At 34.4% G+C, this 24,232-nt stretch overlaps 2 pseudogenes across 1 annotated transcript; one reads left to right on the forward strand and one right to left on the reverse strand.

Moving 5' to 3' along the window:
- Window positions 1-10,860: 10,860 nt before the first annotated feature.
- On the reverse strand, window positions 10,861-12,854 carry LOC143565549 (PTI1-like tyrosine-protein kinase At3g15890; annotated as a pseudogene).
- Window positions 12,855-14,152: 1,298 nt separating this feature from the next.
- On the forward strand, window positions 14,153-16,389 carry LOC143565550 (SNF1-related protein kinase regulatory subunit gamma-like PV42a; annotated as a pseudogene). The gene is made up of 3 exons (XR_013141090.1): window positions 14,153-14,588; window positions 15,092-15,442; window positions 15,918-16,389. The product of XR_013141090.1 is annotated as an SNF1-related protein kinase regulatory subunit gamma-like PV42a (transcript).
- The last annotated feature ends 7,843 nt before the right edge of the window (window positions 16,390-24,232 follow it).

Genomic DNA, 24,232 nt, shown 5'->3' on the forward strand with positions numbered 1-24,232 from the left:
TTGTTACATGAGATAAGTCTTCATGATATAATCTTTTTTCACATTATTATAGCGATGGAAATATGTAACTAAATACTTTAATATCATGATGATTTCTGCTGGATTTTAGATCAAATGTCAAATTGAGTTTTTGAACCTTCAAACTGCTTTTAATTTAAATCCCTTAATCCAACGACAAATAACAAAAGTCCCATGACACATGATATTGTGTGTTATTCATTATTCTAACTAAATCTAATTTCACTAATCAGTATATCCCCATTTCTTACGCCCAGGAACCCATCTTGGGCATTTCGGGCTAAAGTAACACGACACCACTCTTGAGTTTAACAATTCGACAATAGGTGCAAACTTCACGCACCGTGGTGTTTTGTACTGGTTGAAGTAATTCATATATTTAAATATTATGGTAAGTTGTATTTGGATTTGGTGCTTTATCAAGTCCTGAACCGACTAAACTAAACAAACCTTTAAAAGTCGGATCTTGATGCTTACATTAGCAGAATCGTGCACACTTGCACTAAACCAATTCTACTATGTAAAACTTAACAAAGGTTGAGTAAAACTAAACATCAAAGACCCGATTTCATGTAAATCTCATGTATTTTCATGCTTACTTTATTTAACCGGATTTTGTAAAATATAACTTAAAATCCCGAAAACTAAAGCCTTGTTTTTATGAACTATTTTACCATTTGTATTCCATTTTCAATACTCAATATTAACTTAATATCTTTCAATATAGGACACACACATTAAACCGAACCGTCGGGCTCGCTTACTTGAGAATTTATTTTAACTTTTTCTTCTTCAATGTCACTTTTTCCAAATGAATAATTTCATCCCCGTTTTCTCTTTTATACTTTGGGAGTAGCTTGCATACTTACTCAAACAAAAATGATTTAAGACTTAGATCCTCAAACCACAAACTCTAAGTAATGTGTTGCGTAGATAATTGCCCGATTGTGTTATATATGCCTCATATGATTAATTGCTAAATGTTTATTACTTGTGTTGGTTGACATCATCCTCAATAAGTATGATCACACGCTCCTCCTTGACACCCGTAGCCAAGGGTCTATCGTTTAGCTCATTCGGAATTGCAAGAGTCATCGAACCAACTTCAAGAACTCTCCGATAAGGGCTTTATCCATCCAAGCTCTTCCCCTTGGGGCGCTCCCGTTCTCTTCGTAAAAAAGAAAGAAGGATCGTTTCACATGTGTATAGACTACCGTGAACTCAATAAATTCACCATAAAAAATCGTTACCCTTTGCCTCGATTCGACGACCTCTTCGATCAACTCCAAGGCGCAACTTGTATTTCCAAAATCGATATTCGATTGGGTTATCATCAATTGCATGTTCATGAAAACAACATTCCTAAAATCGCTTTTCGTACTCGGTATGGACATTAAGAGTTTATGGTTATGCCATTCGGATTAACCAATGCGCCCGCGGTATTCATGGACCTCATGAACCGCGTTTGGAAACCATTCTTAGACAAATTCGTAATTGTTTTTATCGATGACATCCTCATCTTCTCCAAGACCAAAGCCGAGCATGAGCATCATTTATTCTTTGCCGGGGTTTGTAAAGCTTCTTCTTGTTTCGGTACCCATTCATAAGGTTTTCCTTTATGAGTTTAGAATAAATCGCATTCACTCATAAGGGAAAACCTTATGAATGGGTACCGAAACAAGAAGAAGCTTTACAAACTCTAAAGCATATGCTTTGCAATGCTCCCGTCTTGACCTTCCCGATGGAAACGACGACTTTGTGGTATTTTGCGATGCGTCCAACCAAGGTCTCGGTTGCGTTCTCATGCAACAAGGTCAAGTTATCGCACATGCCTCGAGACAACTTAAGGTTCACGAAAAGAATTAAATGACTCATGATCTCGAACTTGGTGTCGTCGTTTTTGCTCTCAAAATCTGGGGACATTATCTTTATGACACAAAATGTGTAGTTTTCACTGATCATAAAAGTCTTCAACACATCTTTGACCAAAAAGATCTCAACATGAGACAACGTTAATGGGCCGAATTAGTTAATGATTACGATTGCAAAATTCGCTACCACCCCGGTAAAGCGAATGTCGTGGCCCATGCCCTTATTCGTAAAGTTAATGTCAAATCCGTTCTGATTCATAGCATTATTATCCAAACCAATCTCCAAGACCACATCTATTGAGACCAATGCACCTCTATTGATGAAGGCAATATGTATGATGAAATGTCATGTGGAGCCGAACTTCAACTCGAAACCAAACTCGATGGCTTGCTTTATTTTCTCAATCGTTTGTGGGTTCCCGATCGTGATGACCTTCGTACTTTCATTCTCGACGAAGCTCCTATGTGTCACACCCCGACCAAAGGCGGAACATGCCGGGGCATAACGTATTGATTGGACAGTAGATCAGAAGACACTAATTAAAGCGATAATAATTATTTAACTTCATTAACATTAAACAAGTACACAACTTCAATAATCGTAACAAATACATCATAATTTTGTTATTTGAATAAATATCCTAAGGAAAAACTAATTTCTTCGATCTTGAACAATGTAAATTACTTGTACCTGTTACATGTATAAAAATAGAGTTTGTCAACACGAATTTCGGTGAGAATACATAAGTTTTAGTTGAGATATATATAAACAAAAACCACGATTCATATGTTAATGTTAAGCATTACAATTCCTATGAAAATGTAAATAACTAAATAGATGTGGACCTGTTCCTATTGATACAAAATCAATATACTTGGGTAAATGTATGATCATACTAGATGAGAATAGATGAGGATGAGATACCAAACACCAAACATAAAATAAACATTTAAGCACATAGAGCATAATCATAGAGCATGCAATAATCACACATAAACATATATTGAATTGCGCCTTGAATAAATGTGAAAATAAAACATGAGTAAAATTGAATAATGTATAAATGTTACCCCCAAAAAATATAAAAGATGAAAAATGGGGATATAAAAACTCACATGTATAAAGGGAAGTGGTAAGGAGTTGATGTTTTAAGCGAGTTGATCGATCACGCGAGTAACTTCCGACAATTTGTCCTATTTTTAACATAAAAACAAAATTCAATATTCAATTGAAATAAACGAACTAGACACGATAAAAATGGGATTTATAACGGACTTGCTAAATGGTTTGTTTGATGGTTTTGCAAAATAGTCCTTACACTTAGGTGGTGGGTGTAAAAGTGGGTAAAATTTAGTTAAGGGGTGGATTTTGCATGTATCTCATAGTTGTTATCAATAAATAAAAGAAATAAAATAAATACGATACTTACACGAATGCGATATTTTATTTAATAATGAACTTGAATAATAAAATGAGACAAAAGAACGAAAGAAAATTAATAATAATAAATGGATTTCTGGTTTGAAAAGTAACGAATGTTACAATAAGTCACGATATTCCGTGCATCCCGGTGCGGATAAAATGTATTTCGATCTTCGATTTATTTATTGGTGGTCGGGTATGAAAAAAAACGTGGCACTTTATGTCTCAAAATGTCTTACATGATCAAAGGTTAAAGCCGAACATCAAAAACCTTTTTAGTTTACTCGAGCAACCTCCTATTACCTTTTGAAAATGGGAAGACATTGCTATGGACTTTATTACCAAATTACCCACTACTCAAAAGCAAAATGATAGTATTTGGGTAATCATTGATCGATTAACCAAATCAGCTCACTTCATCCCGATCTGAGAGAAGTACTATGTCGAACAACTCGCTCAAATCTATGTTCGTGAAATTGTATGCCACCATGGTATTCCATTGACCATCATTTCCGATCGTGATGCTCGTTTCACCTCCCGTTCTTGGAAATCGCTTCAAGAAGCTTTGGGTACTCGCCTTGATCTTAGTACCGCTTATCACCCTCAAACCGATGGCCAATCCGAGCGTACAATCCAAACCCTTGAAGATATGCTTCGATCCTGTGTTCTTGATTGTGGTGGAAATTAGGATTCCCATCTAGCTCATCGAATTCTCATAAAACAATAGCTATCATTCTAGCATTGATATGACTCATTTCCAAGATCTTTATGGTCGTAAGTGTCATTCCCCAATTTTTTGGAACGAGATTGGTGAAGCCCAAATCACCGGTCCTGAGATGGCCCAAGACACTACCGATCGTATCGATCAAATCTGCAAAAATCTTCTCGATGCTAGAAGTCTTCAAAAGAGCTACGCCGACAAACGGTGAAAGCCTCTCGAATTCAATGTTGGCGACCTTGTCCTTTTCAAAGTATCTCCTTGGAAGAGGGTAGTCCGTTTTGGAAATAAAGGAAAACTAGCACCCCGTTTCGTAGGCCCATTCAAAATGTCACACCCCAACCTACGTTGGAACATGCTGGGGCGAGACATTGATTATATCATAGCTCAGAAGACGCTATGTAATTACACGTGTCAATATCAATCAATCATACCCAATAAAATCCCACCGACAGCAGAGCTATAGGTAGGGTCTGGGGAGGGTGGGATGTAGGCACACCGTACCTCTATCCAAAGGAATAAAGAGGTGGCTTCCAGAGAGACCCTCGGCTCTAAGAACATGTGTATGAAGCAGAAAAAGGAAATCAAAGTTTAACAGTTATATAAAAAAGTACTACTAATTATAATAATATTAATAAAAAGGTCACAGTTTAACCGCAATATAAAAGCTAATAATAATAATAAAATATGTAAGGGAAATACCATTATGGTATGGGAAATAATAAAAAGGTAAGGGAAATACCATTATTATAATAATAATAAAATATGTAAGGGAAATAATAAAAAGGTCACACGTGTCAATATCTAAATTATTATTTCACATAAACCATACATTAAAGCACAATAATACATAGTTCTCAAAACAGTTACATATATCAATAATAAACTTAAATTAAATAGCATTCTTCACATCATCGAGCAACCTAAGGTATCACTACTTCAACAATCTTGAAGTCATTCAATAAAGCTACCTGCGCCATGCGTGAAAATACATATATTTGTCAACATAAAGTTGAGCAAGTAAACCACGGTTTTGAGTATATATAATAATAAAATGATAATTCCATGCGATAATCGTAAATCACTACATTTAGTGTAACAATAAATAAAAGTTGTCTTTTCAACCGAATCACATAGATAAGGGTTTACTCCGAAGGCGTATGATCATATTAATGAGGATGAGGATGAGGATGAGATACCAACCAACATAAAATAAACACATAGTCATATTCGCACATAACAACTAATAGAGCAATTACAAGTATGCATATAACGGAATTGTAGTGAAAACAATAAATTGATTTTGAACGCATAACGCCCCCAAAATTGTAAAGCAGTAAAAAGGGAGATGTGAATTTACTTACTTTTAATGGGTGGACTTGTTAGAATGAGATAAAAGAAAAGTTCGGATAGAAGCGGTTAAACTCCTTGAGATGCGTCAACAAGGATTCCTAGTTATTAAATATGATAAATGATTAAATATAATCATAACGAAAAAAACTAATATTTATGACGGTTCTTGAGATTCGATGGGGTTGTGTGTAACATTAAAATATTACTAGATACATTTTCGTTAATTGTTGTTGTCCTTATTATTATCAAAAATTTTAATAATTATAATCATAATTGTGATAATGATAATAAATAATAATGGTGGTGATAATAATAATAATAATGAAAATAATAATAATAATAATAATAAATATTGGTTGTAATAATAAAAGTTACAAAACCGGGTTTTTAGATGACGAGAACACGACTTAGGGTTGTCTTTTCTTATTTAATGATTTCAAAAGGGGTATTATTATATAAATATCAAATAAAAAAATAAAAAAATAAAAAAAAAACATATAAAACGGGTCTGCCGGGTTTTGAACCCGCGACCTTACTTTTTTTGAGTACACACACACATAACCAACTGGACTAGACAATCTTTTGTTCATAAACAGTTTTGAAAACATATAAACACTACTCGATAAGAACATATGAACCCTAAGATTGAATCACGATTTTGGATCCATAATTGCTCGATCCAATAAGGGGCTATTGATCTACGAGAGATCGCGATTCTATCCATACCTTTTAATTAGATTAACACAGCTGGTAAGATTGTGAAACTGATCCAACGAGTTGCGGCCAAAGGAGGCTTCAATTAGGTGACGGGTTGGGTTTTTAAACGGAATTGAGTTTAGGGGAAATATTGGCGACGAGGGGGAGAGGGTTTCTGCGAGTTTAATTGGTATAAAACGAAGGGATTATATAGAATCCCAAATTAGGGTTCGTTCGGGCTTAATAAGGTTAATTGATCACAATACGGACTAATTAACACGCGTTTACTATAATTGAGTGTCGGTTAAGCGATTATACGATGGAATATGCCAAATGCCTAATAGTTCGATCGATTGGGCGGGAATTGATGGTGATTTGCAAACTGGGTCGCGAACCGGGTTGGGTAGGATCCATGGGCAGACTGGTCGGACCATGTTAGAAGAATTAGGTTTAATTTGAATAAAATATATTAATAATAATTATATAATACTAGATTTACACGGCAGGTCCCTGTAGTTTAGGTTTGGAAACATATTTGGGTTAAAGCTTTGGTTTGGGAGAAAAAATGCCAAGTTTTGTAAGTTTTAAATAATTGGATTATTAAATAAAAGTGTTATAACAATAAAATAGTCAAATAAAAGTGATGAATTTATTGAACGAGGGAACCGAACTCTTAAACAGGTCGGGTATAATTACAAGAATATAAAAATGAAAACCCGAAATGTTACACAAAATCTTCGAAAGGATTGGAAAAGTGGCTTATAAAATCGAATTACCGCAAGAACTTGCTGGTGTTCATCCAACCTTTCATCTCTCGAACCTCAAAAAGTGCTTAGACGAAGGTAACCTCCATATACCTCTCGACGAAGTGCGTATAGATGAAACCTTGCAAATGATCTAAACACCCGCTAAAATCATGGACTACAATGAGAAACGAACCAAACGTAGCTGCATCCGTTTAGTTAAAGTTAGTTGGGAATCACGGCGTGGCGCTGAATTTACTTGGGAACGAGAAGACGAGATGAAAGAAAAGTACCTGCATTTGTTTATTACGGATTCTTCCTAATTTCTGGACGAAATTTCCTAAAGTAGGGAAGACTGTGACATTCGTCATTTTCTGTTTAACTTTTATTTGTTTTTGTATTGGAAACATGACCCGGTTTGGTCTTTCGGGTACCTCGTTATTAATAAAATGTTGGGTTTTATGTTCATTTATATTACACAAATGTCGGATCAAGAAAACACCCTTTACGGTGCCTTAAAACACCCTTTTATTATTAAAAAATGACTTAAAACGAACTTCAGGGACCCAAACCGCCCACAACCAAAGCTAAATGGGTGTTTTAAACAAAAGGATAACCCATACTTTTTCACCACCATCCACCTAGTTTGACCATTTTAACCAATCAAATGCATACATGACCCTTAAGGGTAACCCTCGCTTTTTCGACTATAAAATCAAGTTGAATGCACCAATTTTGGTTTGCTCTTTCTTTTCCAAACTCTCTCAATATAAGATCTAAGTATCCATCTTTCAAGCTCTTGATAGTTTAACTTCTCAAGATCAAACTAATGCTAATCTTTGTTCGAACTAATTCTTGTTAATTAAAGTTTGTTATCATAGCTTGTTTAAAACATATTTCCCTTGTTTCCTTGGCTTTCCCTTCTCCGGCCATGTCGGTTTAGGTGTATTGCTAGGCAAGGCTACATGGAGGACTATTATAGTCCTTGTTAAACACTTCAATTTATGCTTTAATTTATGTAAGCTTACTAATGTTGTTTAGTTCTAATTACTTTAGTTTCCAAATCATTTTATTGAGTTCTATGGTATTGGTTATGCGGCAACCATCCTCGGTTTCATTCCGAGTCAAGGACCGAACCAAAACCGAACTCTTGTTTAAATACTTTATTATTAACATGTTGTATGAAAAACTTGAGCATTATCATTTTTAAGTTATATTAATAAGTTCTATGGTATTGGGTATGTGATAACCATCCTCGGTCTTATTCCGAGTCAAGAACCGAACCAAGATCGAACTAAACCGAGTTCACTCGCTTAAGACACACTAGTTGTGGTTTGGGCAACGAATCTCTTATTTTTCTTAAAAACCATATTAAAAACTAATCTAAATTATTTTCTCAAAATACATGGTATGTCGGATCCAATTTGATCTTATAACAAGTTTGGACCGACAAAGCCAAACACTCATTTAACGGACATTGAGGTTCTTTTTAATAGAACTACATATTTGGTTAAGTTTCTTTTGATATTATTGAGTTATCTCATAACATTTATCACTTTGGAATATCGGCTTCGGGCTTGACCAATTATCAAGACTCGAACCAATAAATCCGAACACTCGTAAACTCTCGCTTAGGTATCTATTTATATTTTCAATGTTGCAATTATACCCAAATATTTACTTAACAAAAGTTAATTAAAACTAATGAATAAAATATCGAGACCCGATTTCGAGTAAACTTACTTTTCTAAAAACATTACTTTAATTCATATGTATTTACACTTTAACCCTCAAACTTTAATTAATTATCTTACTTGTCATGTTATTTTACTTTAAAACTTTTAAGACCATCTACTAACTCAAAACCCTTTTTAATCTAGGTCTTGCTCGTTGAACTTACCTTCCCGTCTTATCACAAACTAATCCTTCAAGTTACTTATTTCACGTGAGTACATTTCATCCCCCGTTTTCATTTTTATACTTTGAGGGTAACATATATACTTATTCAAAACAAGAATGATTTATAATACTCTATCCTTAAACCACAAATTCTAGGGTGTATAATACTTAGAATACTTGCTCTATTGTGTGTTATATGTTTCATATGCTTTACGCACACGAGTGTTTATTTTTATTTTATTGTTGTTGAGCCTCAATAAGTATGATCATACGCACCCCTAACTACTTTAGCCTTGTGCTAGTAGAATAGGGTCTCAATATCCAAGTATGTTGGTTGTTACCGATTAGAAAAGATCCTCATTTACTTATGATTTATATACCGCAATTATTGCTTATATATATAGTTTTATATACGAGTTATGGATTTCGCCTCATGTTATATATACTCAAAACTATGAAATTGCTCACTAACATTCATGTTGACAAATATTATTTTATGCATTGTTACATGTTTGATTATTGGTTGATTAGAGTTTGATGACACCATTTTATTTTGAGACCATTTAAGTTACTTAGAAGAATGAACAATTTAAATTCTTGCATTTGATACTAATTTGTATGAACGATGTTGTGTTAGTTTTGATGTTTAAATGAAATGAATGAGTTGTTAAAATATTGTCACTTTAATAGTGTCTTGTGTTCTTGAGCAATCCGTTCCACCCCGGGATGTTCTGCCGCCTTTGGTTGGGGTGTGACATCGGTCACCCCCATTTTTATTAATTCGTTGGGTAAATTTTTTGCGATTTTGTCTGAATTTTTTTAGGTCTTGAGCTCGGCCACCCCTCAATGACTTCGGTCACCCCTGTGACGTAGTCCAAGCTTCACCATCGTGTATGTGTACACGTATAATATGTGTATGCATGCATATCAATATATGTATATGCGTGTATGTGTACGTGTGTGATTTACTTTTTTTTCTAAAACGAATCGTTGGTGGGTGTGTGGTGTGTCATTTTTTTTTCTAAACCAAATGATTGTAACTCGAGGTTAGGCTTGGGGTGTTTGGTGTGGGTAAATGTGTAGTTTTTTTTAAACGGCACATTTTGTCCCAATTCCAATTTGGCGAATCTTTTTTGACCCCAATCAAATTGATACATTTACCATACTGGATTAACTCGAATTCATTTTGCTTATAACTTTTTCATTGGACTCGAAAAAATTTTGCTTAAAACCTGGTACGACCCAAACCCATTTGATTGAACCTGTATGGCCCTAAATCTGAATCTGCTCGACCTATTTGATAGGCCTACTGGTTCAAGGTGATGATAAAGGCACTGCCATGTCACCGCCACACGTCGGTACCACATGCCATCGTCATGACCTATCCTCTTATGCAAGGTTCTCGGCTGCTAATACCCTATATAAAAATAAACGTAGTCGGTCAACCTATTTGTTTCTTTTTTTCATTTTTCAGGGAGGCCCGAGTGGTCAAAAGACCCCGACCCTACACCTCGCTAGGCCCGGGTTTTTTTTCAAAAAAAAAAATTATATATTTTTTATGATAAACAATGTTCATATTTAATGTTTAAGCTTAATTATACAACCACTGACATGGTTTAGTGGCAAATGGTTATGACTTTCAAACAAAATTTTGTGGGTTTTATTCTCACTTGAGACGTTTTAAGTTTTTAACCCTATTTTTATACAAAGTTTTTTACACAACCCAAATTATAATCAGGTAAACTCATTTAAAAAATAAATTGTTTAAACCCAACAAAATACCCCTTTCATTTAAGGCATAAAAAAAATTTCGCCTTCACCCTAAAAGATTTTAGCAATTCTCGGACAGCAATGTTCTTTTTAGAAGTCACATTTCAACACAAGCTAATTTTTAGTCTGGACTTATGTTGACATGAACCAAAGTGATGGCTTTTCAAATTGGTCAATTTTGACCAGAACTCTATTAAACCCAAAGTCGATCTAACCCGACACCAACCCGAACAACCCGTTTTGTCAGTCATAATCATATTATTCGAAACATTTTAACTGAACCAACGATAATAAGGTCAACAACTGACAGTTGCATGCAATAGGCAGGACTTTAGAGGACTCTTGTATACACCCAAACATACAAATTTATTTTCATTTCACCAATACACAAACACCAAATCATGCAGAATAATTGGCAAACAAATGCCTGAAACAATTTACAATATTATGTTGCTTTCTTGATTTTTCATATTTGTTCTCTCTTCCGGAATAAAACCCGAACTGTCATCTGCAGCCCGACCCGTTTTAAACATCTCATCGTTTTCAATATCAGCAAATCTTTCCTTCAATTCTCCCTTTAGCAACTCAACCACTTCAATCATCGTTGGTCTTTTATCGGGCTTATTATGTGCACATATGAGCCCGATAAAAACAACCCGTTTCAGCTCTTCTTCTATATACTCTCCTTTCAACTTTGGATCAGCAATTTCACTAAACTTCTTTTCACAAACTAATGGTAGGGCCCATTATGTGATCATTTCAATGGGCTTCTTGCCACTAACAAGCTCTAGTAACAAAACACCAAAGCTGTAAACATCACCGCTTCTTGACGCCTTACCTAACATGGCGTATTCTGGGGCTAAGTATCCGATTGTCCCTTTGACCCGTGTGGTTACATGGGTTGCACCGTCTGGTATTAGCTTGTGAAACCCAGAAATAGCCACTCGGGCTTTGAAATCCGCCTCAAGTAAAACATTGCTAGCTTTAATATCTCTATGCATTATGTTTGGTGTTGCATGATGATGAAGATATCTGTGGATAATGTAATGAACTTAAGTCAAGATTCATCTATGGTGGCAAAGGTGCATGAAACAGAAATAATTAACCGACACAACTGAACCAATATCAATGAACCCAACCCGAAACCGATGATTTGGTTCTATGTTTTTCCAAAAACTAATTTTCCAGTTCGGTTTCAGTTTTGCATGTACCGAAAGCTGTTAAAACCGAACTGACCTTTTATAACCGAATCGAAACCGTAAAAACCGTAACAAACCAGACTCTTGTTATTGAAGTTATGTATTATAAATTATATTTTTGAATGTTAAGTGATTTATAAAAAAAATATAAAAAATGGTGTAGCCCAAATGTTATATGTAATAACCATTTAACTTAATAATTAACAAAAAACTTTAGGCCCAAAATTTCTTGCTCAAGTTCGTTATTTTGTGCCATTTTTTCCGGCCCAAAAGTTTCAAGCCTAAATGGTAAAACCGAAAAAACCAAAACGAACCCATTGAGTCCAAAACCGACCCATGCACACTCGCACATTGAAATCCAATTGGGTGTCAATATTCTTGAAAGACTTACTCGATTCCTTCTGCAGATTAGATTGCAATACTCATTCTTCGTGGCCAATCAAGAAGGTTTTCAGAAGAGTGTTGACCATGAAGGTGAGAATGTAAACTATAATTAGGCATGTAATCATACACGATCAACCGTTCCTGTCCTTCTGCACAATAGCCTCGCATGTTGAGCAAATTCTTGTGACTAACGCGTGCAAGTATTTCAACCTCGACAACAAACTCCCGTTCTGCTTCCTCGCTCCAAACATGCAACCTTTTTACCGCAATCTAAATATACACACTTATCAAATTAGAACCTGACTTGACCCGTTACTCAACAAGCCCGACACATATATAGTAATGGTAGGACATAAATCTTCTATGATATAAAATATAGTGTTTACATCAAGACAGAAGGCAAACGTGCGACATTGTAAATAGTAAATAAGTGATGTTTTTAATTACTTGAGATCCATTCCATAGTTGACCCCAGTAAACACTGCGAGATCCGCCTTCGCTAAGCTTGTTATCGTAATTGAAATTGTTTGTAGCAGACTGTAATTCCTTTAATGAGAACATCCTCCATGTGTCCTTCACTTTCCTGTGTAGTTCAGTAATAAGAATTATAACGATAAAAGTCTATAAACTAGCCACAATCAATCACAAGAACCATAGCTATTCTCAAACCACCCATATTTTAGTGTAACACGTGTAAATCATTTAACATTTATACATGTCTTTAATTTCAGTATTTAACTGTGTTTACAGTTTTGAAGATTTAACCATACTTGCCAAATCGTAATGTTTTATATGCATTCAATATTATATCATTTTAGAGATAGCTTGTTATCTTTTTCGTGTTACATACCGATAAGAGCCGCTTCTGCAACACAAGGAGCGTAAATCCATAAGTCCAAAACCCGAAATTTGTTCTTTAACAAGAGCTCCACTGGAAAACGAAACTGATACCCTTGTAATGAAATGAAGTTACGTGCTGTTTTTCCTGTCAACTGTTAAGTTAATAAGTTGTTAATAATCTTTGGCTAACAACGGAGTCAAACATTCGGTTTTATTTATGGTTTTTTTTTTTTGTCTTTGGGTTGGTGTTGACTGGTGATGGTAATTATTTAAAAATTATAAGTATAACTATTTTGTCTCTTCTATCAGTCTATGCTTTTATTAAATACACTAATAATAATATTATTTTGTCTCTTCTCTAGAAGGAAGAAAGTTTGATCGAGGTTTTGTTTAAATACACTAATTGATACTTACACTATGTTTCAAGTTTCAACTATGATCCGTCCATCAAGTATGTATTTTTGTAAACTATTTATTTGTTACTTACCAATTTTAATAATTATTTGCGTTAAGTGTATCACATTCATGTGTTTACAAGGTATATGTATTTGTAGAGTGTCATTAATATAAACACGATATGCATGTGTCGAATAAATGAGTTTATATTCATGTCATAAGGGTTTCAGTCTTATGATAGACAAAGAGTATGTACATAGAAGTATGATTAGGGAATGCATCCTAAAAAAACTGAAAATAAACATGAAATTTTATATACTATATAATTTGTTTTCTACTTGACTTGCATTTATAAACGGTTCATTCAACAGAGAGAGCTTCTTCTTTTTTTCCATAAAAATGGGATTGGCTGGCCATCAAATCATCAACAACTACCGTTTCAGTCTTATGTCAATTTATTTAAATAAATTAGAATACACATATTGTTCTCTTAAAACAAAGAATAACAAAATGATGAAGGGATTTTCTTTAACGGTGTGTAAAAGTAAAAGCTAAAACATTTAGTTTTTATATATTTTTATCAACAATGTTAAACATTTCGAGTTTTCGACGCGTGTCGAACCAAAACCATGGACCATGATGGCCCAAAATTATAAAATATTAAAAGAATATAAGTCGGCCCAACAATGGCTCACTTTAGATAACTATCAAACCACGTGTCACACAACCAATACACGTTAACATAGTCATCCTCTTCCACCACCTTCTCATTTAACACAAAACAACGTTACTCACTTACTCATACACATTACACCATACTAATTATAGTCCCTACACAAAATATGCAAACATCAATAATGGGTCCGAAGAGCGACCACACACAAGCCACAACGGTTAAAGGACAAAAAGGTTAAAGAACTAGTAGCCGAAAACAGGAGGCTAGTGGAGGTTCCGTACACGGCCACCCTGGCCCACACCTTGAACGCACTGGTGGCTAACCAGGTGGTGGCTGTGCCTGTGGCTGCACCACCGGGACATTGGATTGGGGCCGGTGGGTCAATGATATTGGAGTCGGATAAACACACGGGTGTTGTTAGGAAACATTATATAGGGATGGTGACCATGTTGGATATATTGTCACATATTGCTGGGGAATGGTGGTGGTGGTGGTGTTGAAGAGTTGGATAATATGGAGCACAGGATGTCGGTTCCGGTTTCGTCGGTTATCGGTCATTGTCTTGAAAGCCTTAGCCTTTGGACACTTAATCCTAGCACCAGGCATGTTGCTCCTTTAATTATTTAAAAAATGTTTTTAAAATAATATACATATATTATTTGTATTCCCACTACGGACGGCCTAAGTTAACGATTCCCAATGGCGAAGCATTCTTAGGGCCAGGGGTGGCCCGCCCCTGTTTTTTTACGTGGTAGTGTAAATTTACCAGTTTTCGTCCAAAATTTTTTATACTGAGTGTAAATTTAGCCGTTTTCGACCGAAATTTTATATACGTAGTGTAAAATTTAGCCGCTTCCGCCCGAATTTTTTTATACGTGATGTAAAATTTAGCCGTTTTCTCCCAAAATTTTCTATACGCAATGTAAATTTAGCCGTTTTCGGCCAAAAATTTAAGTCTGCCCCCTTTGTTTGTGAAATTTTGTATACATTTTGAGTCCGCCCCCGGTGTCTTAGTCCAAGATTCGCCACTGACGATTACTCAGCATTTTTTTCAAGTTAAATGAGTAGAATTGTAGAAATTGGCTATTTTGCTGTAATGGTGCAGCCTTCTCGACTGTATGGAAGTGTTTAGCAAAGGAATCCATCGTGCACTAGTGCCACTGGATAGCAACATGGAGAACCTAGCTGGAGTGGAGCTCGTGGAGTCCGCCTCAACGTACCGAATGCTCACACAAATGGACCTCATCAAGTTCCTTAAAGGACATGAGCCCGAACTCAAACATGTATTCAACCGAAGCGTGCATGATCTGTCTGTATTAGTAGAACCCGTATTTGGAGTCACCAATCACACCAAAGTCATAGATGCCATCAAGTCAATGAGAGCCGGTGCCCTTACGCTGTCCCTATAGTTGAATCTACAAATCCCGCTACAGAAGATCAAACACAACTCGTAAACGTAAGCCGGACACTCTAAATACCCGCTTGTTATTCCTTAACGCGTTGGGTCGACTTTGGGCACAAACCGGACCAAAAATTAAAATTCGGTTTTTGCGTTTTAAAACCATTCAGTTTGGTTTTTATTGGTTTCAACTTTTTCTATTTTGATTCAGTTCTTCATTGTTACATTTTCGGTTAGTAACTAATTGATTATCTCATTGCGCTAAAATATTGGGTTACTACGAAGTTACTTAAAATTTCAAATAACAATGAAATTCTATGAATTTGGATATGTTCAGTTTTCGGGTATGATTACATGCTAAACCGAAACCGAACTGAAAACTTAGTTTTGTCGAAAACATTAAAACCAAACCGTTGGTTTTTGTTAGGGTTTGGTATTTTCGGTTGGGTTTATTGTGATACTGATAAGTTTTTTCAGTTTGATGCACACCCCTGTAGTAAGTAACGGTTCCTCGGGTTTTGCATTTTTGTAGGGAAAAGGAAGAAAGGTAATTGGTACATTTTCGGCTACAGATTTGAGAGGGTGCCCGGTTTCTCAACTGCAGTCATTTTTGCCGGGAAGTGTCATGGACTTCACAAAGGGCTTGCTGTCCGTGTCGGCTAATATGGCGGGATCGAGCCCTAGGGAGCTTGTGACTTTCCACTGTGAATCACGACTAGGTGAGGTGGTGAATAAGTTGGTGGCGAACCATGTTCATCGAGTTTGGGTTGTGGACCGTAACGGGCTGCTCGAAGGGCTTGTTTCCCTTACGGATATAATTAGAGTGATTAGAAGTTCTTTGTTAAGAGTAGGTTACGGGATCACTATGCAGGTTTTGGGTGTTTTTTGGTTATGTATTTCCTGAACGTGTGAAGTGGAGTTTGTGTATGTGTTTGTTCCCTGGTTATTATTAAATAACAGTCCAAAACCAGCCTTTTTAAGCCCAAGCCCAAAATCTTGTCCAAATTTTAGCCCAAAACCTAGTCCAATTCTTTTCTGTGTTGATTTTTTTGTTTGATTTTTTGACGCGGTAAACCTAACAACTCACCATCGACCGTTCAATCTTTCACGTCTATTCCAAAAAAATTAAGAATAGTCAAGATGTACCGGTTGAATTCGTAAGGTACATTGATAAATTTGAAAGGAGATGAATGATTTAAACACTTGAATGGTTTAGCAAGACTTGTTTAATTAATCGATCAAATAAAGAAACACCATTCATTTGCATTGATATATCATTTATTAAAGTTAGCTCTCGTATTACCATTATAGCCACAAGTGTTGGAAGATGTTTTCATTTGCATTGATATATCATTTATTAAAGTTAGCTCTCGTATTACCATTACAGCCACAAGCGTTGGAAGATGTTTTTCAGCTATGAAGTACGTGAAGTCCGATTTGCAAAATCAAATGAGTGATGAAAATTAAGCGATGGTTGTATTTGTTATATTGAGAATGACTTGTTTATTAATGTTAAAGTAGATAGTATAATGGTTAGATTTTAAAAATTGAAAACTCATTAGATAACAACTTTAAATATATTGATTATTTGTTATTTTGTTAACAGCTTTAAATATATTGATTATTTGTTATATTGTTTGGTTATCTTTTTATATGACAGATTCGACCCGATCAGGATGGTCAAACCGAACCAATAAAAAATTATATAACGATTTGATTCAACCCGAATCGAAATTTTTATTGTATACAAATGAGAACGACCAAAAACTTTTCAAGCCATTGTGAGAAAATTTACTTGGTCCGTTACTATTTGTAGTTCATCGTTCGACTCATTTAATCTAATCCTAAATTTTAAACATTATGAATTGTCTCCGATCTTTAAAAGAATTGTGAAGAAAGAGAAAATAGCATTATAATATGTAGTTTATGAAAGATGCATTGTGCGTAGAAATAAGACATCACAAAAATTGAATTAAAACATTTACGAGCTAGTTGGAGTTTAACTTTCCAGCTCATTAAGATAAATGAGTGAGCTAACAAGTCAGTTAAGGAGTGAACCAAGTTGAGTTTACAAACCAGACCGGCTTAAGTTGTTTAATTTGGCGATTTAAAAAGTCGGGCTTGAGCTCGACTCGTAAAAAGCTCGAGCTGTTATCTTAATTTTTTATTAATTTTTGTAATGTTTTACTTCTTTTACATATTATCATTAATTTTTTTTATATAAAAAATACACAATATTGTAATTGTAAACTAATTAAAGACATTATAATATTACATGTATTATATTTTTTTCTTCACATGTTTTATATACCATTTGAGGTTACACATCTTTTTATGGTGTTAGTAAGTTAAACTGAAATAACAAAAAGTTGCAAAGATTATTTACGCCTATAGTATCACGCATTTAAAAAGATTTTATGGTTTTTACGGTGTTAGTAAGATTAAATGTGTTGCAGCCCCATGTCAAGGGGTGACGCCCTCGTTTTTACAGTGCCCGTGCCTCTAGTACCACACCCTCATGTGTTCCACGCCCCCGATTAATGTGTCATTAAATGTTGGAGAATATCAAAGATTAAAGTGGTATTTATTTATGCTAATAATATTATAATGGAATTAAATCCCATTTAAACCCTCCCCCCCCCCCTAAAATCTTGCTCAATAAAAATTGTGGTCCATGTAATTATTAAACAAAAATAATGCCAATAAATCAAGAAAATGCATTGTAAATTTGTCACCATCAAGTTACAAAAATAATATTTGAGCATTTAACATGCCTAGAGAGGTGAATGTGCATGTGGAAACGAGACGATAAGGGTGATGGGCGCCGTATGATTGTCGATGAAACCAATATACATATTATTTATATACAAGTATTTCATATCATTGTACAACCTATAAAATTAAGTGCTGTTAAGAATATAAAAGATAACGATTAATTCTATGGTATATGAAAAAATAATATGACGTTGATGCGGAAGAAAGAGATCATTCGTAAAGTTAGGGATGTTAAGGATGACGCCGGCCACCCTTAACATGTGTTTAATTTGAAAGAAAAAATAAGATAGACTAGTGTGTTATTAAGAAGAAGATAGGACTAATCATTAAATAAGATGGTCGGAAAGGAGTGTTGAGTTGGAGTCAAGGGGATGATGGTATATGGTAGTAGCATTAAACACGTTTTAACATGGGACACCTAACCTATGCTATCATGATCACGACTCTTTCATGTCACATCTTTCTAACCTAACAATTTCAGCTATTCATTAATGCAACCAGTTATACTTTTGCAACTCTGTTTGTAGATGTTGCATCTTAACACTCATTGCTTTTTAAAAACATGGTATATTTATAAACCTCAAACAGTAAAAGATAGGAAAATTATGGGTAGAAAATAATAGTTGATTCAAGTTTATAAAAAAATTATGTTGTAACTAATTAAAGGATTTTCGTTACCCCATGTAAAAAAGTGTGCGGTTCATGGGTTCTTTAAATACGAGGAACATGATTGATACAAGGTGTTTGTAGAGCGTTGAAATAGACTTAACAATCCAAATCAAAGCAAGTTGGTTTGACTAGTTGGAAGTTTATACAAGCCGAGTTTAACAGACATTTTTGTTTACCGTTTGAAACTTAAAGCATACCGTGTAAATAGACGCGGCCATTTAACATCTATTATTTATAGTTTTCATGTAAAAGTTAATTCACTTATGCATATGTATAATATTGATAAAACCATGCTTATCATTTATAAAATTCAGGCATTATGCTGAGTAATATTATAGGAAATTTGTTTCAACGCCAACCGCCTACGGTTGGATTTTGCCGGTTTTAGATAAAACCGTTAATAATAACCTTTATCATTGTAAACCAAAATCAAATTGTTAAAATGTTAAAAGTTATGAGAATCAAATCAAACTTTTATTAATTGTTTGACCTAAAAGTAGATGCAGGGTTACACGGGTCAAACACATTCATGTTATGCTTTTTAAACTAGTGTCCTTATTTTCTTCATGTTATGATTTTTGAACTGTTGTCCAATTCACATAGTCTAGCTTGGCTTTTATGGCAGGTTTTTGGTCGAAATCACAAACCAAACCATTAAGTATAGTTTGAAATTTTTATGCCAATCGAGCAAACTTAAAAGACGACCACAAAACCAAACCAAGGATTGGTTGGGTGGTTTCAGTTTTTCTAAACCGAATCATGAACACGCCTACTAAACCGTTAAAACCTCAAAACCGGCCGAAGCAACCTGTTTAGAAATCATCCATATCAATACACTTATTAGAAAAGACTAACCATGTTTAGAAATCATCCATATCAATACACTTATTAGTTATATATCAATTATTTATAATATTTGTTAATTATTAAGTGTTAAATGGTAAAGAGCCTTGTATTTTACACCTTTTAAGCCGATCATTTTCTACAAGTTAATATCAAAGCACCCTTCTACTTCACCTAACTTCATTTGTGTCAAAAACTAATTTTCATTTTGTTGACTATCGTAAGTAAAATATAAAGTTTTAAATTTTAATACAAAAATATAATATCCATAAGAATTTTATTTAATTAAATATAAGAATTTTTGTTTATTAGCCATACCCTTGTATTAAATTATTTACGAAGTTAATACACACGAATGAGAGACTTGCTTCTCAATTTAATTAATGATGTCTGATGTTACTATTTTATGATAAAAAATATAGTTCGGGAATAGTTAATATGAAAGTATACTAATTTATTTATTATTGTAATAGTATATAATGAATTTCTAAATTTATCTTTTAATACGATAAATTTTTGATATTTTATTATTTAGTAATAAGATATATTGTTATTGATTGATATATATACTTGTGTATTTGGATTTTGTATGGATGTTTGTTATTTGGAAATTTATTTAATAGATATCGAAACTTATATTATTGCTTGATAGTAACCTTTGAAAAGCTGTGAGCAATCAGTTACGCCCCGACATTTCCGTCGTCGGTTGGGGTGTGAATGACCCGATCGCATTGGCAATGGTTTCACCGACATCTCATTACTTGCTTAACGATTTTATTATTTATACTCACAAATAACAGTTTTGTCTATTTTTATTCATTAATTTATATCATTATATATTACCATTTTTGTTTTATCAAAACTGGTGATATACTCACTCAACATGTGTTGTTGACAAATATATATTTTGTACTCATTTGCATGTTATAGAATAGATTGCTTATTGAACTGAAGCTCACGTAGTGATGACTTTAGGATAATCTTATAATAAGTAACTAGGTACTACATCGGCGCGTTGCGCCGGGCAGATAAAAAACCGTGCGTTATGGTGGTTCACATACACGAATTTGGCCGGTCTTTGTTTACGACAGTGAAACTAAACAAAAAAATAAATTAAGCATCAAAACCCGTTGCGAAGAAAAAAAATCTATGATAGAGGTCAGTATCGAAGGTGATGGCATTGAAAAAACAAAAAACAAAAAAAAAACTTTGAAGAACTAAAAAACAAAAAAAAAGATCTGAATTCAGCTAGTTACTGATAACAGTAATAAACAAATAACTAAAAAACAAAAGAAAATATATAAATAATAAAAAAGAACAAAAAAGGGTGGACCACTAAGGTGCCGCCAAGTGGCCTATTCACATAAAAAAATACAATTGTTAACGCTGTTTATTCGATCGGTAAAACTCGAGCATTGGAAAACTTGAGTGTTGTCAGTCCCGAGTGTCGATGCGAATTTAGGCGGGTTCTGAGCAGAATTCAAATAAAATATAAAACAAAAAAAAAACATTTGTTCGGTAAAATAAAACCCGTGTGTTGTCGGTCTGGGCGTTGCGGCAGTGAATCGACGTGACTTTAATCGGTTTCAGTTACGTTAATTACGTTACCAAAATTTAGAAAAAAAATTATACAAAACAAAAATAAAAATGATATACAGGTGACAAGCAAGCATCTTGCAACTGTTATTCGATCATGCGAAGTAAGAAACCCACTCTAGGACCACCCTCTATGGAGCGCATTGGTGGTTGATGGCGGGTGCCGATGGGCGCTGAACACCACCAAGGGATGCCATTGGTGGTGGGGCACGGTGTACGCCCATCGTTCCAATGATCTGCGCGGAAGAATAAAATGGGTGCCCCCATCTCCAACAACTCTCTCCATCTCTCTCTCTCTCTCTCTCTCTCACACACACACACATATATATATAAGTGGGCGCCTTTGGGTCGTTAACCATAGCGGGACATTATTGGTTGGGGCTTCGATGCCCCCCTGTACTTACGTGGCGCTGACGTGACACTGTGGAGGGGTTTCGATGCCCCTCAACATAGAGGATGGTTTAACACACCTATTAACATTTTGCCATCACGTCAATCAATAACTTTGGTTAGTGGATGGAAATAGATGCATTTAAAGCCAAGGTGATTTTAACATACTTAATATGTGGCACCGACATTTCATTAATTATCTTATACATGCATGCATGTATACATATGTGTGTGTATATATATATATATAATAAAACAAAAAAACATTCGTTCAGTAAAATTAAGCCCGAGTGTTGTTGGTCTGAACGTTGCGGCAGTGAATCGTTGTGAATTTGTCGGTTTCGGTTACATTAATTACGTTACCGAAATTTAGAAAAGAAACTGAAACAAAAATAAAAATGATAAAGAAGTAACAAGCAAGCATCCTGCAAATGTGATTCAGTCATGTGAAGTAAGAAACCCACGCTAACACGCCTATTAACATTTTGTCATCACACCAATCAATAACTTTGGTTAGTAGATGGAAATAGCTACATTTAAAGTCAATGTAATTTTCACATAATTAATACGTGGCATCGACATTTCATTAATTATCTCATATATATATATATATATATATATATATATATATATATAAAATAATGTGTAATGAATGACCTTTTGAAATCACGTAACATGATCCAACGATGTTCGTAAGATATAGCCATGTATCCATACGGTAGATGTCACACCTCGATCAAAGGCGGCAGAACATGTCGGGGTGCAACGAATTGCTCAAGAACACAAAACATTATTAAAGTGATAATATTTAAACAACTTATTCATTCCATTTAATCAACAAAAGTAACACAACATCGGTCATACAAAATAACACGAAATATAAGAATTTAATTGTTCATTCTTCTAATAACCTAAACGGTCTCAAATAAGATAGCATCTTCGAACTCCAATCAACCAATAATAAAACCTGTAACAATGCATAAAATAATATTTGTCAACACGAATGTTGGTGAGCAATTTCATAGTTTTGAGTATATATAATATGAGGCAAAATCCACAGCTCGTATATGAAACTATAAATAAAAGCAACAATTACGATATATAAATCATAAATAAATGAGGATCATTTCTAATCGGTAACAACCGACATACTCGGATAATGAGACCCTATTTTACTAGCACAAAGCTAAAGTAGTTAGGGGTATGTATGATCATACTTATTGAGGCTCAACAACATAAAAATAAACACTCGTGCACGTAAAGCATATGAAACATATAACACTCAATAGAGCAAGTATTCTTGTATCATACACCCTAAAGTTTATGGTTTGAGGATCGAGTACTATAAATCATTCTTGTTTTGAATAAGTATGCATGTTACCCACAAAGTATAAAAATGAAAACGAGGGATGTAATGTATACACATAAAATACGTAACTTGGAGGATTAGTTTGTGATAAAACGAAAAGGTAAGTTCATCGAACAAGACCTAGATTAAAGAGGGTCTTGAGGTAGTAGATGGACTTAAAAGTTTTAAAGTAAAATGATATGACAAGTAAAATAAATAATTAAAGTTTGAGAGTTAAAGTGTAAATACATAAGGATTAAAGTAATGGTTTTAGAAAGGTAAGTTTACTCGAAATCGGGTCTCGGTATTCTATTCATTAGTTTTACTTAACCTTTGTTAAGTAAATATTTGGGTATAATTATGCTATTACAAGACCCTTTGTTAAATAGATACTAAGACGAGATTTTACGAGTGTTCGGATTTGTCGGTTCGAGTCTTGATAATTGGTCAAGCCCAAAGTCAAGATTCCAAAGTGATAAATGTTATGAGATAACTCAATGAAATCAAAAGAAGATTAACCAAGTGTGTAGTTCTATTAAGAAGAACCTTAACGCTCGTTAAGCGGGTGTTTGGTTTCGTCGGTCCAAACTTTTTATGAGATCAAGTTGGATCCAACATACCAAGTGTTTTGAGAAAATAATTAAAATTAGTTTATAATATAGTTTTAGAGAAAAATACGAGGTTCGGTGGCCCAAAACACAACTAGCGTGTCTTAAGCGAGTGAACTCGGTTTAGTTAGGTCTTGGTTCGATCCTTGACTCGGAATAAGACCGAGGATGGTTACCACATACCCAATACCATAGAACTTCTTAAATGGAACTTAGAAATTATAATACACAAATCTTACATGTAACATATTAATAAATCATTTTAAATATAAAGCATTTAAACGAGAATTCGGTCTTGGTTCAGTCCTTGACTCGGAATAAGACCAAGGATGGTTACCACATACCCAATACCATATAACTCATTAGAACAAACTGAGAAATGATAATACTCAAGTCTTACATGCAATATGTTAACGATAAAGTATTTAAACAAAAGTTCGGTTTTGGTTTCGGCTCTTGACTCGAGATGAAACCGAGGATTGTTGCCAAATACCCATTACCATAGAACTCGTTAAAATGATTTGGAAACTAAAATAAATAGAACTAAACATTAACATTAATAATAAGCTTAAACAAAATTTAAAGTGTTAACAAGGACTATAACAGTCCTCTATGAAG

The sequence above is a fragment of the Bidens hawaiensis genome, unplaced genomic scaffold (assembly GCF_021521415.1).
Source record: "Bidens hawaiensis isolate Kalapana, Puna unplaced genomic scaffold, B.hawaiensis_p1.1 tig00022408_1, whole genome shotgun sequence".
In the NCBI taxonomy this organism is placed as follows: Eukaryota; Viridiplantae; Streptophyta; class Magnoliopsida; order Asterales; family Asteraceae; genus Bidens; species Bidens hawaiensis.